Source organism: Palaemon carinicauda, chromosome 13 (assembly GCF_036898095.1).
Source record: "Palaemon carinicauda isolate YSFRI2023 chromosome 13, ASM3689809v2, whole genome shotgun sequence".
Taxonomy (NCBI): domain Eukaryota; kingdom Metazoa; phylum Arthropoda; class Malacostraca; order Decapoda; family Palaemonidae; genus Palaemon; species Palaemon carinicauda.
The window spans coordinates 112,501,730-112,521,282 of NC_090737.1; positions in this window are offsets into that span (position 1 = coordinate 112,501,730).

The window sequence follows — 19,553 nt, forward strand, 5'->3', positions numbered from 1 at the left end:
AACATTTATTTGCAATACAAAATTCTCTTTGATTCTAAACAAGTATAAACATGATTATCGTTATTGAAGTGTGAACAGTATTTATTCAGTTTGTTATAAGTTCATCAAATACGTAAACATGATATTATTTTGTAATGATATTCCTTTTCAGACAACCTTATTAAAAACTGAATAACATTTATTATTAGTGTATAATTATCTTACCAAGAATACCAGAGTAAATTAACGATGACTTATTATTTCAATAGGCTACTATCACATCATATGATCATAAAATGAATACATTAAGCAGGGGTTATAAATGAGGTCTCTTTCGTTTTATGAAAACGAACAATTAAACGCCAATGAATAATTATATTGTAGATTCCATCACTATCCATTGCCTGCTAGTCAGAAAGCATAATCTTTTATGAAAACACTAAAATTATACTCTTATTTTATCATAACTTCGTAGCTTATATTTTTTAGTCTTCACTGAATATGGGAATGCAAAGTAATCACTTAGGAATATCAAAACAAAAATAAAATACCACTCTTGATGTAGCTCATGATACATTAAGAGTTTGGGTATCTGGGTATGTCAAGAAATTTATGAATTGAGTCTATTATAGATGATATTAATTTGAGATAAGTATCGTCACCTTTAATATATCCGAGATATTCTTCCTCACTAGTATGTATTGGATTTCAATTATTTAGTGAAATTGTAACTAAAGAATATGATAAAATTATGGGAATAGAAGATATATAAATTCTTTTATTCATATTCAAATATAAATGACTTCGATTTCACTGGTTTACAAAAAAATTGAGGCAAGCACAAATATGCCCGTTTTTACCTAATTTGGGGGTGCTGAATTTAAATTTGAAATCCGTTTTTACTCATCACCTATAGTTTTTTTTAGATATGCATAGTGTGCATTTTGTGCATATACGGTACATAAAGGTGTAAATGCATTCAGGGTTAATTATAATACTGTGAGACTTATGGCTTATTTTTGAGTTATCATGCACTAGATGTAAGTAATTGCATTACATTATATATATATATATATATATATATATATATATATATATATATATATATATATATATATATATATATATATATATATATATATATATATATATATATATATATATATATATATATATATATATATATATATATATATATATATATATATATATATATATATATATATGTATATATATACACACATATATATAATAAATTTTGCAAATTTAGACTTGTTTTTTCATATTCAAATAAGCCATATATATATTTTTGATACATTAATGTCTGGATTCTCTTAACAACCTCGGGATCAGAACCCCAGGCGAAATCACACAAAGACAAGAGCTTGTGACCGGCCGGGAATCGAACCCTGGTTGGCAAGCTTGTATAAACAGTGACTAAACCACTTGACCACGAAGAAAGATAAAAGTCAATGACAATTCTTCTGTACTTATACCTGTCGAATACAGGTGTTTTGTACTTAGAATTGAAATCAACCCATCTTCACCATCGTAGCTAATTGATAGATTGTTACTTGGCATTCGATTAATGATAAATTTTGCACATTTAGACATTTTTTTCATATTCAAATAAGCCATATATATATATTTTTGATACATTAATGTTTGGATTCTCTTAACGACCTTGGGATCAGAGCCCCAGGCAAAAGCACAAAAAGACAAGAGCTTGTGACCAGCCAGGAATTGAAAACTGGTCGGCAAGCTTGTATAGACAGTGACTAAACCTCTTGGCCACGAAAAAAGATAAAAGTCAATGACAATTCTTCTGAACTTATACCTGTCGAATACAGGTGTTTTGTACTTAGAATTGAAATAAACCCATTTTCACCATCGTAGCTAATTGGTAGTTTGTTACTTGGCATTCGATTAATGATAAATTTTGCACATTTAGACGTGTTTTTTTCATATTCAAATAAGCCATGTATATATATATTTGATACATTAATGTCTGGATTCTCTTAACGACCTCGGGATCAGAACCCCAGGCGAAATCACACAAAGACAAGAGCTTGTGACCGGCCGGGAATCGAACCCTGGTTGGCAAGCTTGTATAAACAGTAACTAAACCACTTGGCCACGAAGAAAGATAAAAGTCAATGACAATTCTTCTGTACTTATACCTGTCGAATACAGGTGTTTTGTACTTAGAATTGAAATCAACCCATCTTCACCATCGTAGCTAATTGATAGTTTGTTACTTGGCATTCGATTAATGATAAATTTTGCACATTCAGACATTTTTTTCATATTCAAATAAGCCATATATATATTTTTGATACATTAATGTTTGGATTCTCTTAACGACCTTGGGATCAGAGCCCCAGGCAAAATCACAAAAAGACAAGAGCTTGTGACCGGCCGGGAATCGAACCCTGGTCGGCAAGCTTGTATAGATAGTGACTAAACCAATTGGCCACAAAGAAATATAAAAGTCAATGTCAATTCACCTGTCGAATTCAGGTGTTTTGTACTTAGAATTGAAATCAACCCATCTTCACGATCATAGCTAATTGGTAGTTTGTTACTTGGCATTCGATTAATGATAAATCCTGCACATTTAGACATGTTTTTTCATATTCAAATAAGCCATACATATATATTTTTGATATATTAATGTCTGGATTCTTTTATCAACATTGGGATCAGAGCCCCAGGCGAAATCACAAAAGGACAGGAGCTTTTGACCGGCCAGGAATCAAACCCTGGTCGGTAAGCTTGTATAGACAGTGACTAAACCACTTGGTCAAGAAGAAAGATAAAAGTCACTGACAATTCTTCTGTAATTATACCTGCCGAATTCAGGTGTTTTGAACTTAGAATTGAAATCAACCCATCTTCACCATCGTTGCTAATTGGTAGTTTGTTACTTGGCATTCGATTAATGATAAATTTTGCACATTTAGACGTGTTTTTTTCATATTCAAATAAGCCATGTATATATATATTTGATACATTAATGTCTGGATTCTCTTAACGACCTCGGGATCAGAACCCCAGGCGAAATCACACAAAGACAAGAGCTTGTGACCGGCCGGGAATCGAACCCTGGTTGGCAAGCTTGTATAAACAGTAACTAAACCACTTGGCCACGAAGAAAGATAAAAGTCAATGACAATTCTTCTGTACTTATACCTGTCGAATACAGGTGTTTTGTACTTAGAATTGAAATCAACCCATCTTCACCATCGTAGCTAATTGATAGTTTGTTACTTGGCATTCGATTAATGATAAATTTTGCACATTCAGACATTTTTTTCATATTCAAATAAGCCATATATATATTTTTGATACATTGATGTTTGGATTCTCTTAACGACCTTGGGATCAGAGCCCCAGGCAAAATCACAAAAAGACAAGAGCTTGTGACCGGCCGGGAATCGAACCCTGGTCGGCAAGCTTGTATAGACAGTGACTAAACCAATTGGCCACAAAGAAATATAAAAGTCAATGTCAATTCACCTGTCGAATTCAGGTGTTTTGTACTTAGAATTGAAATCAACCCATCTTCACGATCATAGCTAATTGGTAGTTTGTTACTTGGCATTCGATTAATGATAAATCCTGCACATTTAGACATGTTTTTTCATATTCAAATAAGCCATACATATATATTTTTTATATATTAATGTCTGGATTCTTTTATCAACATTGGGATCAGAGCCCCAGGCGAAATCACAAAGGACAGGAGCTTTTGACCGGCCAGGAATCAAACCCTGGTCGGTAAGCTTGTATAGACAGTGACTAAACCACTTGGTCAAGAAGAAAGATAAAAGTCACTGACAATTCTTCTGTAATTATACCTGCCGAATTCAGGTGTTTTGAACTTAGAATTGAAATCAACCCATCTTCACCATCGTTGCTAATTGGTAGTTTGTTACTTGGCATTCGATTAATGATAAATCTTGCACATTTAGACGTGTTTTTTCATATTCAAATAAGCCATATATATATATATATATATATATATATATATATATATATATATATATATATATATATATATATATATATATATATATATATATATATATATATATATATATATATATATATATATATATATATATATATATATATATATATATTTGATACATTAATGTCTGGATTCTCTTAACGACCTTAGAATCAGAGCCCCAGACAAAATCACAAAAAGACAAGAGCTTGTGACCAGCCGGGAATTGAACCCTGGTCGGCAAGCTTGTATAGACAGTGACTAAACCTCTTGGCCACGAAGAAAGATAAAAGTCAATGACAATTCTTCTGTACTTATACCTATCGAATACAGGTGTTTTGTACTTAGAATTGAAATCAACCCATTTTCACCATCGTAGCTAATTGATAGTTTGTTACTTGGCATTCGATTAATGATAAATTTTGCACATTTAGACATTTTTTTCATATTCAAATAAGCCATATATATATTTTTGATACATTAATGTTTGGATTCTCTTAACGACCTTGGGATCAGAGCCCCAGGCAAAATCACAAAAAGACAAGAGCTTGTGACCAGCCGGGAATTGAACCCTGGTCGGCAAGCTTGTATAGACAGTGACTAAACCTCTTGGCCACGAAGAAAGATAAAAGTCAATGACAATTCTTCTGTACTTATACCTGTCGAATACAGGTGTCTTGTACTTGGAATTGAAATCAACCCATTTTCACCATCGTAGCTAATTGGTAGTTTGTTACTTGGCATTCGATTAATGATAAATTTTGCACAATTAGACGTGTTTTTTCATATTCAAATAAGCCATATATATATTTTTGATACATTAATGTCTGGATTCTCTTAACAACATCGGGATCAGAGCCCCAGGCAAAATCACAAAAAGACAAGAGCTTGTGACCGGCCGGGAATCGAACCCTGGTCGGCAAGCTTGTATAGACAGTGACTAAACCACTTGGCCACGAAGAGAGATAAAAGTCAATGACAATTCACCTGTCGAATTCAGGTGTTTCGTACTTAGAATTGAAATCAACCAATCTTCACGATCGTAGCTAATTGGTAGTTTGTTAATTGGCATTCGATTAATGATAAATCCTGCACATTTAGACGTGTTTTTTCTATTCAAATAAGCCATACATATATATTTTTGATATATTAATGTCTGGATTCTTTTAACAACCTTGGGATCAGAGCCCCGGGCGAAATCACAAAAGGACAGGAGCTTTTGACCGGCCAGGAATCAAACCCTGGTCGGTAAGCTTGTATAGACAGTGACTAAACCACTTGGACAAGAAGAAAGATAAAAGTCAATGACAATTCTTTTGTACTTATACCTGTCGAATTCAGGTGTTTTGAACTTAGAATTGAAATCAACCCATCTTCACCATCGTTGCTAATTAGTAGTTTGTTACTTGGCATTCGATTAATGATAAATCTTGCACATTTAGACGTGTTTTTTTCATATTCAAATAAGCCATATATATGTATATATATATATATATATATATATATATATATATATATATATATATATATATATATATATATATATATATATATATATATATATATATATATATATATATATATATATATATATATATATATATATATATATATATATATATATATATATATATATATATATATATATATATATTTGATACATTAATGTCCGGATTCTCTTAACGACCTTGGGATCAGAGCCCCAGACAAAATCACAAAAAGACAAGAGCTTGTGACCAGCCGGGAATTGAACCCTGGTCGGCAAGCTTGTATAGACAGTGACTAAACCTCTTGGCCACGAAGAAAGATAAAAGTCAATGACAATTCTTCTGTACATATACCTGTCGAATACAGGTGTTTTGTACTTAGAATTGAAATAAACCCATTTTCACCATCGTAGCCAATTGGTAGTTTAAAACTTGGCATTCGATTAATGATAAATTTTGCACATTTAGACGTGTTTTTTTTTTCATATTCAAATAAGCCATATATATATTTTTGATACATTAATGTGTGGATTCTCTTAACGACCTAGGGATCAAAGCCCCAGGCAAAATCACAAAAAGACAAGAGCTTGTGACCGGCCGGGAATCGAACCCTGGTCGGCAAGCTTGTATAGACAGTGACTAAACCACTTGGCCACGAAGGAAGATAAAGGTCAATGACAATTCACCTGTCGAATTCAGTTGTTTTGTACTTAGAATTGAAATCAACCCATCTTCACGATCGTAGCTAATTGGTAGTTTGTTACTTGGCATTCGATTAATGATAAATCCTGCACATTTAGACGTGTTTTTTCATATTCAAATAAGCCATACATATATATTTTTGATACATTAATGTCTGGATTCTTTTAAAAACCTTGGGATCAGAGCCCCAGGCTAAATCACAAAAGGACAGGAGCTTTTGACCGGCCAGGAATCAAACCCTGGTCGGCAAGCTTGTATAGACAGTGACTAAACCACTTGGCCAAGAAGAAAGATAAAAGTCAATGACAATTCTTCTGTACTTATACCTGTCGAATTCAGGTGTTTTGAACTTAGAATTGAAATCAACCCATCTTCACCATCGTTGCTAATTGGTAGTTTGTTACTTGGCATTCGATTAATGATAAATCTTGCACATTTAGACGTGTTTTTTTCATATTCAAATAAGCCATATATATATATATATATATATATATATATATATATATATATATATATATATATATATATATATATATATATATATATATATATATATATATATATATATATATATGTATGTATATTTGATACATTAATGTCTGGATTCTCTTAACGACCCTGGGATCATAGCCCCAGACAAAATCACAAAAAGACAAGAGCTTGTGACCAGCCGGAAATTGAACCCTGGTCGGCAAGCTTGTATAGACAGTGACTAAACCACTTGGCCAAGAAGAAAGATAAAAGTCAATGACAATTCTTCTGTACTTATACCTGTCGAATTCAGGTGTTTTGAACTTAGAATTGAAATCAACCCATCTTCACTATCGTTGCTAATTGGTAGTTTGTTACTTGGCATTCGATTAATGATAAATCTTGCACATTTAGACGTGTCTTTTTCATATTCAAATAAGCCATATATATATATATATATATATATATATATATATATATATATATATATATATATATATATATATATATATATATATATATATATATATATATATATATATATATATATATATATATATATATATATATATTTGATACATTAATGTCTGGATTCTCTTAACGACCTTGGGATCAGAGCCCCAGGCAAAATCACAAAAAGACAGGAGCTTGTGACCGGCGGGAATCAAATCCTGGTCGGCAAGCTTGTATAGCAGTAAAGCAGTTTCTTGGTTCATTATAGATTAAAAGAATGCGCGCGTGCGTGTGTGTGTGTGTGTGTGTATGTTTTCCCTTACCAGTAACGGACACGGTCCTCCTTAGTCAATGTTAAGCTTATCGTGAATATATATATATATATATATATATATATATATATATATATATATATATATATATATATATATATATATATATATATATATATATATATATATATATATATATATATATATATATATATATATATATATATATATATATGTGTGTGTGTGTGTGTGTGTGTGTCTGTGTGTAGAAGAACCACAGGGAGAATGAAAATACCAAATATACGAATAAGTCCTGACTAGTATCGTGATACTTCTGAAGAAGTATCACGAAACTAGTCAGGACTTAATCGTATATTTCGTATTTTAATTTTCCCTGTGGTTCTTCTGCGTCTGAGCATCACGTTTTCCTGTGATTTTTACGTGTATATATATATATATATATATATATATATATATATATATATATATATATATATATATATATATATATATATATATATATATATATATATATATATATATATATATATATATATATATATATATATATATATATATATATATATATATATATATATATATATATATATATATATATATATATATATATATATATATATATATATATATATATATATATATATATATAACTGATTTTAATAGATATATGAGAGACCAGGAGAAAAGGGACCACCTATAAAACAGGAAGGATGATAATCTCTGCAAATAAATCACAAGATACGGAGTATACATAAAACAATAAGAGTCAGTGTTCCTTTATCTTAGTGTAGTGTGGGTGTTCAGTTAATTAAGCTATTGAAGGTATATGCCAATTTTTTTTCAACATTGATTTTCATTAGTGCAAATATCAATCGTGATGGTTTTAAAGGAATTTGGTGCTAGGCATAGAGTTGAAGATATTTTGGAGAGAGGGAAATGTAAGCATATATTATTGTAATGTGTCCACGATAAATGGAATTATAAACTAGAAAATAACTCTGAGTGTAAACCTCCACCACGGAAGATATTTAATCGAAACCAGCTTGCCTTTCCCAGAATCAATTCAGACCGTACGCATATTTGAAGTCTGTGCGTTAACCATGTGCAAACTAGCCATTAAGATTAAGGATAATTCAGTGGACCTATCATAGCTCCACTAAGGACTTTCCAAAGTGGATCAGTTCCAGATATTACTACAATAAATATTAATACGGACAGTCTCACTACTCTTTGAGTAATAGTGTGGCCAGGAAGTTGTTAACAAAACAAACAGGCAAATAGACAAACAGAAAAAAAGGGTAGCAAGCATAACCTTCTCTCACCTTTGATGGCGGAGGTATTTAAATTTTGTTATATACAAAATTTGTTCCGATAGAAGGGTTTCTTCAGTAACGATATCAGAGTCAAATTAAATCATTGACAATAAATCACCAGAAATGTTTCCTTTATAATATATTTTTGATTCTACCGAAAGGTTATAAAATATGATAGGTTGAAGCATGTCTACAAAGGCTAACGGAATTTTTCGTTTAAAATAAATAAAATAATTTTTCAAATAAGTTACAGAAACCTTATGATCGATAAAAATAGGAATAAATGTTTGTCCCGTCTAGTCAGTCAAATGTTTATCCTTATTTCTATCGATTATGGGTTCAAGTCCTTGCTTGGTCAGAAATGTTTAGCATTAAATTAATTACCCTAAGCATTTTTTACTTATTTGAAAAATTGCTCTATGTATGGGTTGATTTCAATTCTAATTGTAAAAAAGCCGGAATTCGACAGGTATATGTACAGGAGATTTTTCATTGACTTTATTCCTTCTTCGTGGCTGAGTGGTATGGTCAATGTCACACAAGTATCCTGGACCAGGGTTCAAAGCCCGGCCGGACAGATACTGTAACTATAGTCTTTGAGTGATTTCGCCTGGGGCTCTGAGACCAAGGTTGTTAAAAGAATCCAGACTTTGATGTGTTAATATATATGGCTTATTTGAAATATGAAAAGCACGTTTAAATGTGCAAAATATATCATTAATCGAATGCCAAGTCACAAACCTACCAATTAGCTACGATGGTGAAGATGGGTTGATTTCAATTCGAAGTACAAAAAACCTGAATTCGACAGGTATATGTACAGAAGAATTTTCATTGACTTTTATCTTTCTTCGTGGCTGAGTAGTATGGTCAATGTTGCACAAGTATCCTGGACCAGGGTTCGAAGCCCGGCCGGACAGATACTATAGACTTTGAGTGATTTCGCATGGGGCTCTGATCACGAGGTTGTTACATTAATCCAGACTTTAATGTGTTAGTATATATGGCTTATTTGAAATAAGAAAAACACGTTTAAATGTCCAAAATTTATCATTAATTGAATGCCAAGTCACAAACCTACCAATTAGCTACGATGGTGAAGATGGGTTGATTTCAATTCTAAGTACGAAAAACCTGAATTCGACATGTATATGTACAGAAAAATTGTCATTGACTTTTATCTTTTTTTTTGGCTGAGTAGTATGGTCAATTTCACACAAGTATCCTGAACCAGGGTTCAAAGCCCGGCCGGACATACACTATAGTCTTTGAGTGATTTCGCCTGGGGCTCTGATCGTGAGGTTATTAAGAGAATCCAGACTTTAATGTGTTAATATATATGGCTTATTTGAAATATGGAAAACACGTTTAATTGTGAAAAATTTATCATATATATATATATATATATATATATATATATATATATATATATATATATATATATATATATATATATATATATATATATATATATATATATATATATATATATATATATATATATATATATATATATATATATATATATATATATATATATATATATATATATATATATATATATATATATATATATATATATATATATATATATATATATATATATATATTTATTTATTTATAAATATATATATATATATATACATATAGATATATATATATATATATATATATATATATATATATATATATATATATATATATATATATATATATATATATATATATAACTTTTGTGATTTTAATCAGTGTAAATATCAACGACAATAGCATCTAATATCGAATTCTACTCTTGGGAATTATAAACACTGGAAATCCATATATAGTAAAAGCTTCTGGTTTAAAAAGATTCAAACCTAAGCCTTAAGCCAAAACGATTACTGCATGGAGGACGTTACCAACCAGGCCATCAAGGGATATATAGGTTTATTTCAAGTCCATTGTATATATTCTTGTGAAATTCAGGAATATGTTCTTAAATTTGAAATCAACCCATCTCCACCATGTTAGATGATTAGTGATTTGCAACATATGGTTGTTTATAATGAATATGTATCACTAACACCCGTGATTTTAATCAATGAAAATGTCAACCAAAATGTCATTTAATATGGATTTCTACGTTCAGAAATTTATATACCATAGAAATTCATCTGTTTAAATGTTTTTGTTTGGGCAAGGAATCGAACCTATGCATTGAGCCTAAATAATATCTCGATGGATGACTTATCATTTGAGCTATAAAGATGCCTATACGTTAACTCCAAGTCCACTGTAAATATACATGTCGAATTTAGTAATCGGTTCTTAGACTTGTAATCAACCCGTCGGACACCTCACCGCAAGAGCCCTTTCAAACTATTACCCACTCTACCCGAAAACGCTCATACGCCCCTGGACTGACCTAGGACAAACTTATTTCTTTTATTATTAGCAAAAAAGTAAGAAAGATTCAATGATAAACATAGTTTAATCGATTTCAAAAATCATATATTTATCAAATCCACTTGATAGATTTTTTTCCTATAGGTGTTGAATCCATAAAAACGAAAGTGTTCAATTTAGCAATTCTAATAAATCATTAGTATCATTTTAAATACAACTCTTGATTTTTTTACTACATATAAATAGATAAAGTTCGTCATTTGAATGTATCTTGCTTCAAGTAATCAATTGTCGAGAGCCTATCATATTGAGCTCTGTTGACGCTGAAACTTGTAACTTGATTTAGTTTGCATGAAGTCGCAGACAACAGTTAATAAGATACCTGTTTCAATGGGGTGTAATACAAATGCTAGCATTCATGATAATGATTAACTTCACTGTTTACAAGCTTGTTTCAATAAGGATTTATAGAATTATGTTTCGCATCTATCGTTGGGTACAATGTATTTCAAACTATGATGACATCGCTTATCTTGATGGAATAAGAATTTAATATATTTTCTTTTAAATCTTTTAAAAACAATGATTGATAAAGGTAACTCACTTAAAAGATAACTTGGGGATTATATTGTACTTTTCAGAGTACTGTAATTTTAATTCGTTACGGTACTTATCCCTTTAATATTCCTATAAACCATTGTAAAAAAAAAAAGGCCAGGAATTTCAAAATTTATTCAGCTTTTATGTAACTGGGTAAACCACTCCCCCAAAATAAAATTACTGGTACTATAAATATTATCGTTTAATGTAATTTTCAATGCAAAGGCTTTAGAAGATTTGTAGAAAGCAATATTCTCAAATTAAATCGTGTTGTCTATCAAAAGATAATTAATTTCAAGAACCCAATAATGAATAGATTGATACATAATTTCTTAATTATCACTTAGCATAATAATAATAATAATAATAATAATAATAATAATGATAATAATAATGATAATAATAATAATAATAATAATAAAAGCATTGTTTAATTATTTCAAAGAAAGCAGCATTCATACTTAGCGAAAAAAAAAATATGAGCTCTAAGGCTCATGCAGTTGAAACACCTTTTACTAAGAAAAGATGAAAAAAAAGAAAATAATATAGAAATAACAGAAACTACCAAGAAAATATTAAAAAAGAATATGGAAAGCTCGACGTCTTCTTCTTGCCTGTGGAGAGATTAAAGTAGGAGAAATTAGTTTATGTACCTTTTCTGAAGGCATCTCTTACCACATCTTTGTGTTCAGCTTTTCTCATTTGTTTCTAGTCAGCCTTCGCCTTCTTCCTCTGTCATGTAGATCTTGTTCTGTTAGACCTTTCCCTTCATATGATTCAGTAATTCATCTTTTCACTTGAACTTAGACCTCCCCATCCTTCTTCTGCCCTCCACCTCCATGATCATAACCCTTTTACATAAATGTTCATCTCCTCTCCTCATTACATGACCAAACCATTTCAATCTTCTTTCCTGAGTTTTATTTTTTTCTTGAAACATATACTGTAAAAATATTCGTCGCTGAAAATGATGTTTAGTAAGTTCTGCATTCCCACTAAAGGAGAGCTAGAATGTTTATCAGAACGCAGCCAGTATAATTGAATATAATGTGAGAGAGCATTTATTTAAGAGTCATGATCCGAAAACCGATAATGAAATTAAAAAAAAGACTAACCTGATGAAGGTAGCCTCTTTTGGCTTCTTGTAGGAAATTAATGAATTAATTACTTGCTCAAGTATAAACGGGGTGACTTGAAGAGTTATAATTATATCATTACGAAAATTTGCCCGTGAGTTAATGATCCTTCATTATTTGAAAGTCAATTATATGAGGTCATTTCATGATATGAAAACTTAATTAAAGAGAGAGAGAGAGAGAGAGAGAGAGAGAGAGAGAGAGAGAGAGAGAGAGAGAGAGAGAGAGAGAGAGAGAGAGAGAGAGAGAAAATCTTTAATCGTGAAGTTTAATTTGAACAAACATCAACTTTATTTGACAATATGGTCAGTTTCTAATATGTGCATCTTATATAAAATAAATTATTTCAAATGACGCATAACTTCAGTATTAATAGGAAAACTATAAATGAAAACAGCGTTATTGAAGACCGTGTCTAGTAGTCTGAGAAAGGTCAAGTTAAGTAAAGCCATTTAAAGTATAAAATGCAATATAAAATCTTAAGTGATACCTATTAAACGATTTGAATTTTAGCGAACCTCTATACAAATTTTAAGCCATTTTAAGCGAAGTTCATAGCAATAAAACATGCTATAAGGAGTCACATAGATATAAACTTATGGTAGAAAGAGTTGACAAATATATACTTATACCACCAGGAATTGATAGTATAAAATTATATTAGAAATAGTTGCTAGATATAAATATATCCTAAAAATATACCTCTATTGTTTGTAAAAAAAATAAATTTTTGCGATAGGTAACAGTAAAAAATTAATAATAAAAAAAAAAAAGTAATATCATGGTCATGATATCTAAGCACTAAAAGAGAAAAAAAAAGTAAAACGAATTTGTAAAAAAGACCAAAAAACAAAAATTATATGTTTTTCCATAACCAAAGTTGTTTTTTGACGCAGACAACTATATCATAAAAATAAGTAAGTGCTATAAAGTGTTATATACTGCCATCATCTCTTTAAATGAAAGGCAAGTAACCATCAGAGATTCACGTAATATTTCGAATACTGAAATATCAGCTAATAACTGATAATAAATATGTGATCATAATACTATGATAGTATATTAATTATGAGAAAAAATATTTCCTTATATATATGTATATATATATATATATATATATATATATATATATATATATATATATATATATGCATATATATATATATATATATATATATATATATATATATATATATACATATATATATATATATATGCATATATATGTATACACACACACACACACACACACACATATATATATATATATATATATATATATATATATATATATATATATATATATATATATATATATATATATATATATATATATATATACCAATCTTTTTGAGTTTATGAAGTAATGGAAAATATTTTGAAGTGTAGTTTAGATATAAGGCTTGTGAATTCTTTGTCAATTTCATATATTTAAAATTGTATCCTATTTAATTGTTTTGATTTTATTTTATTTATAAAACATATAATCAGATTTTGGCCCTTACCTATACTTATATGCTTTTGGTAAGACAAAAATTAGTATTGCTCAAACCATGAACGAATTTAAGAAGCAATAAAATGTGTAATTTATATAACCAGTTTCGCGCGAATATCTGTGTTCTTTCATTTTAAACTATTTAACTATTGACGTAAAATACAGTGAAATTCCCTTAATTTCCATGTTAATACATTTCAGTGTTAAATGAAGTTTTTCAAATATATTTGATTTCAATATCTGGTTGTCCTTTAGAATATTTCATTTGCTTCACTTTTCTTTTTATATATTTGAATTTTTTCCTCGGTGGGTTTTTTTTCTATATTTACACTCATTTAATTATATTCTGTATGTATTTGTTATGATTTTAGCCTCTTTATCAGAATTTCATTGGTTTAACCTTATTATGTCTTTTTGATTTATGTTATATGTTCATGTTTCTTCCTCATACGATGGGAAATGTTCCCGAGAGCTCAGCAACTAAATAGTCCAAAATGTTGAAGTATGTACTTTTTCGCCTTTTTATTAAAATCGAACTTTCTGGAAGCGAAAAAGCTATTTGTTATACACACACACACACACACACACACACACACACACACACACACACACATATATATATATATATATATATATATATATATATATATATATATATATATATATATATATATATATATATACACACACACACATATATATATATATATATATATATATATATATATATATATATATATATATATATATATATATATATATATATATATATATATATATATATATATATATATATATATATATATATATATATATATATATATATATATATATATATATATATATATATATATATATATATATTTATATACAGTATGTCTGTGTGTTGATGTTCTTGTAAACAATGTGCAAGTAACTATACTCAGGATTTGGGATGTAAATCGCAGTGATTTTTCATGGTAAGAGGCTTTGTCAATCAATTGTAAGTACTGAATAACCTATTTAATTTAGCGTTTTTCATCAAATTTTCATCTTCTCCATTTTCACATTCATAAGTTAGCATAGTCTTATATTAATGATGCATGATTTTATCAAGATTTTCCGAAACATTTATTTGCAATACAAAATTCTCTTTGATTCTAAACAAGTATAAACATGATTATCGTTATTGAAGTGTGAACAGTATTTATTCAGTTTGTTATAAGTTCATCAAATACGTAAACATGATATTATTTTGTAATGATATTCCTTTTCAGACAACCTTATTAAAAACTGAATAACATTTATTATTAGTGTATAATTATCTTACCAAGAATACCAGAGTAAATTAACGATGACTTATTATTTCAATAGGCTACTATCACATCATATGATCATAAAATGAATACATTAAGCAGGGGTTATAAATGAGGTCTCTTTCGTTTTATGAAAACGAACAATTAAACGCCAATGAATAATTATATTGTAGATTCCATCACTATCCATTGCCTGCTAGTCAGAAAGCATAATCTTTTATGAAAACACTAAAATTATACTCTTATTTTATCATAACTTCGTAGCTTATATTTTTTAGTCTTCACTGAATATGGGAATGCAAAGTAATCACTTAGGAATATCAAAACAAAAATAAAATACCACTCTTGATGTAGCTCATGATACATTAAGAGTTTGGGTATCTGGGTATGTCAAGAAATTTATGAATTGAGTCTATTATAGATGATATTAATTTGAGATAAGTATCGTCACCTTTAATATATCCGAGATATTCTTCCTCACTAGTATGTATTGGATTTCAATTATTTAGTGAAATTGTAACTAAAGAATATGATAAAATTATGGGAATAGAAGATATATAAATTCTTTTATTCATATTCAAATATAAATGACTTCGATTTCACTGGTTTACAAAAAAATTGAGGCAAGCACAAATATGCCCGTTTTTACCTAATTTGGGGGTGCTGAATTTAAATTTGAAATCCGTTTTTACTCATCACCTATAGTTTTTTTTAGATATGCATAGTGTGCATTTTGTGCATATACGGTACATAAAGGTGTAAATGCATTCAGGGTTAATTATAATACTGTGAGACTTATGGCTTATTTTTGAGTTATCATGCACTAGATGTAAGTAATTGCATTACATTATATATATATATATATATATATATATATATATATATATATATATATATATATATATATATATATATATATATATATATATATATATATATATATATATATATATATATATATATATATATATATATATATATATATATATATATATATATATATATATATATATATGTATATATATACACACATATATATAATAAATTTTGCAAATTTAGACGTGTTTTTTCATATTCAAATAAGCCATATATATATTTTTGATACATTAATGTCTGGATTCTCTTAACAACCTCGGGATCAGAACCCCAGGCGAAATCACACAAAGACAAGAGCTTGTGACCGGCCGGGAATCGAACCCTGGTTGGCAAGCTTGTATAAACAGTGACTAAACCACTTGACCACGAAGAAAGATAAAAGTCAATGACAATTCTTCTGTACTTATACCTGTCGAATACAGGTGTTTTGTACTTAGAATTGAAATCAACCCATCTTCACCATCGTAGCTAATTGATAGATTGTTACTTGGCATTCGATTAATGATAAATTTTGCACATTTAGACATTTTTTTCATATTCAAATAAGCCATATATATATATTTTTGATACATTAATGTTTGGATTCTCTTAACGACCTTGGGATCAGAGCCCCAGGCAAAAGCACAAAAAGACAAGAGCTTGTGACCAGCCAGGAATTGAAAACTGGTCGGCAAGCTTGTATAGACAGTGACTAAACCTCTTGGCCACGAAAAAAGATAAAAGTCAATGACAATTCTTCTGAACTTATACCTGTCGAATACAGGTGTTTTGTACTTAGAATTGAAATAAACCCATTTTCACCATCGTAGCTAATTGGTAGTTTGTTACTTGGCATTCGATTAATGATAAATTTTGCACATTTAGACGTGTTTTTTTCATATTCAAATAAGCCATGTATATATATATTTGATACATTAATGTCTGGATTCTCTTAACGACCTCGGGATCAGAACCCCAGGCGAAATCACACAAAGACAAGAGCTTGTGACCGGCCGGGAATCGAACCCTGGTTGGCAAGCTTGTATAAACAGTAACTAAACCACTTGGCCACGAAGAAAGATAAAAGTCAATGACAATTCTTCTGTACTTATACCTGTCGAATACAGGTGTTTTGTACTTAGAATTGAAATCAACCCATCTTCACCATCGTAGCTAATTGATAGTTTGTTACTTGGCATTCGATTAATGATAAATTTTGCACATTCAGACATTTTTTTCATATTCAAATAAGCCATATATATATTTTTGATACATTAATGTTTGGATTCTCTTAACGACCTTGGGATCAGAGCCCCAGGCAAAATCACAAAAAGACAAGAGCTTGTGACCGGCCGGGAATCGAACCCTGGTCGGCAAGCTTGTATAGACAGTGACTAAACCAATTGGCCACAAAGAAATATAAAAGTCAATGTCAATTCACCTGTCGAATTCAGGTGTTTTGTACTTAGAATTGAAATCAACCCATCTTCACGATCATAGCTAATTGGTAGTTTGTTACTTGGCATTCGATTAATGATAAATCCTGCACATTTAGACATGTTTTTTCATATTCAAATAAGCCATACATATATATTTTTGATATATTAATGTCTGGATTCTTTTATCAACATTGGGATCAGAGCCCCAGGCGAAATCACAAAAGGACAGGAGCTTTTGACCGGCCAGGAATCAAACCCTGGTCGGTAAGCTTGTATAGACAGTGACTAAACCACTTGGTCAAGAAGAAAGATAAAAGTCACTGACAATTCTTCTGTAATTATACCTGCCGAATTCAGGTGTTTTGAACTTAGAATTGAAATCAACCCATCTTCACCATCGTTGCTAATTGGTAGTTTGTTACTTGGCATTCGATTAATGATAAATTTTGCACATTTAGACGTGTTTTTTTCATATTCAAATAAGCCATGTATATATATATTTGATACATTAATGTCTGGATTCTCTTAACGACCTCGGGATCAGAACCCCAGGCGAAATCACACAAAGACAAGAGCTTGTGACCGGCCGGGAATCGAACCCTGGTTGGCAAGCTTGTATAAACAGTAACTAAACCACTTGGCCACGAAGAAAGATAAAAGTCAATGACAATTCTTCTGTACTTATACCTGTCGAATACAGGTGTTTTGTACTTAGAATTGAAATCAACCCATCTTCACCATCGTAGCTAATTGATAGTTTGTTACTTGGCATTCGATTAATGATAAATTTTGCACATTCAGACATTTTTTTCATATTCAAATAAGCCATATATATATTTTTGATACATTAATGTTTGGATTCTCTTAACGACCTTGGGATCAGAGCCCCAGGCAAAATCACAAAAAGACAAGAGCTTGTGACCGGCCGGGAATCGAACCCTGGTCGGCAAGCTTGTATAGACAGTGACTAAACCAATTGGCCACAAAGAAATATAAAAGTCAATGTCAATTCACCTGTCGAATTCAGGTGTTTTGTACTTAGAATTGAAATCAACCCATCTTCACGATCATAGCTAATTGGTAGTTTGTTACTTGGCATTCGATTAATGATAAATCCTGCACATTTAGACATGTTTTTTCATATTCAAATAAGCCATACATATATATTTTTGATATATTAATGTCTGGATTCTTTTATCAACATTGGGATCAGAGCCCCAGGCGAAATCACAGAAGGACAGGAGCTTTTGACCGGCCAGGAATCAAACCCTGGTCGGTAAGCTTGTATAGACAGTGACTAAACCACTTGGTCAAGAAGAAAGATAAAAGTCACTGACAATTCTTCTGTAATTATACCTGCCGAATTCAGGTGTTTTGAACTTAGAATTGAAATCAACCCATCTTCACCATCGTTGCTAATTGGTAGTTTGTTACTTGGCATTCGATTAATGATAAATCTTGCACATTTAGACGTGTTTTTTCATATTCAAATAAGCCATATATATATATATATATATATATATATATATATATATATATATATATATATATATATATATATATATATATATATATATATATATATATATATATATATATATATATATATATATATATATATATATATATATATATATA